Source organism: Anser brachyrhynchus, assembly GCF_964034855.1.
Source record: "Anser brachyrhynchus genome assembly, chromosome: 22".
In the NCBI taxonomy this organism is placed as follows: domain Eukaryota; kingdom Metazoa; phylum Chordata; class Aves; order Anseriformes; family Anatidae; genus Anser; species Anser brachyrhynchus.
The window spans coordinates 7,136,244-7,137,605 of record NC_137715.1 but is presented as its reverse complement, the minus strand read 5'-3'; positions in this window follow the sequence as shown (position 1 = coordinate 7,137,605).

Genomic DNA, 1,362 nt, shown 5'->3' with positions numbered 1-1,362 from the left:
TTATTTTCCGTGGCCCCCAGCCCCCCAAGACAACGAACAGAAGTTACCTAAAGTGACCCTTACCATCAAAGCAAAGAGTAATGCTGCTTACACAGATTAGTATTGAGAGTAAACTATCAGAATCACAGAATCACTCAGGTTGGAAAAGACCTGTAAGTTCATCTAGTCCAACCTTTAACCTGGTACAAATAAGTCCACCACTAAACCATGCTACTAACTTCTACATCTACACATTTCTCGAAGACCTCCAGGGATGGCGACTCAACCACTTCCCTGGGCCGCATGTTGCAATGCTGCACAACCCTTTCAGTAAGGAGATTTCCCCTAATAGCCAACGCAAACCTCCCCTGGCACAACTTGAGGTCATTCCCCCTCATCTTACCACTTGGTAAAAGTGATATATCTCACAGAACGGTTTGGGTTGGAAAGGGCCTTCAAGCCCATCCAGTGCCACCACCTGCCATGGGCAGGCCCCCCAGGCTGCCCCCAGCCCCATCCAGCCTGGCCTTGGGCACTGCCAGGGACGGGGCACACACAGTTTACCAGGTAACAGTGATGAAACAAACGAATAAATAAACCCTAAGATTATTACAAGCTTATAGCACTGAGAAATAGCACCCTCACAGCAGCACTGCTGCCAGACGGTGATCCCCCTCCTCACAGCCCTTCTCCCGGCACTTAACGGTCAGGAGGCAACAAAGCCACAAAGGGTAACAAATGAGCCAACAACTCCCTCAGCCAAGAGTAAAGACGGAATTTAACACATAAGCAAGCCCCCTGACAGCCAGCCCGCCACCTTATTGTGGCAGCTCCGATCTCCGCACCCCAGAGCCACACACCACACACAACCACCGCGCCCAGAGCCGGGACCGGTGCAGGAGAACATCGTTTATTGAGGTCTGTTAAATAAAAATAACAATAATAAAAAGCTACAGCCAGCAGCACCCCTCTCCAAAGGGCACAAGGAGAAGAGCCCGCTGCGAGCAGCCCCCTCCCCGAGCAGCAGACGGAACCACCTCAGGGACCAACCCCCAGCACACACCGACCCCCTCAGCGGCCCGGGGCCGTTTAACGCTCCCTGGACGCACGCGCACCCTCCCCCCCCCCCCCCCCGCCCCATTTCCATAGCGCATGCGCACCGCGCCTCTCCCCCGCGCAGCCCGCCCCCCTCCCCAAGCCCCGCGCACGCGCAGCGCGGCACCGCCCCGAGGAAGCTGTGGGCGGGGCCGCTTTGCAGGAAGCCCCGCCCACTTCTGGGAAACCCGAGCCGCCCCCGGCCTCCCCGCCAAGCCGGGTTGGGGGCGTGGCCGGCGGGAGGCGGCGGGCGGTGGTTGGGCGCGGGAGGGCGGGGGCGGGAGCGGG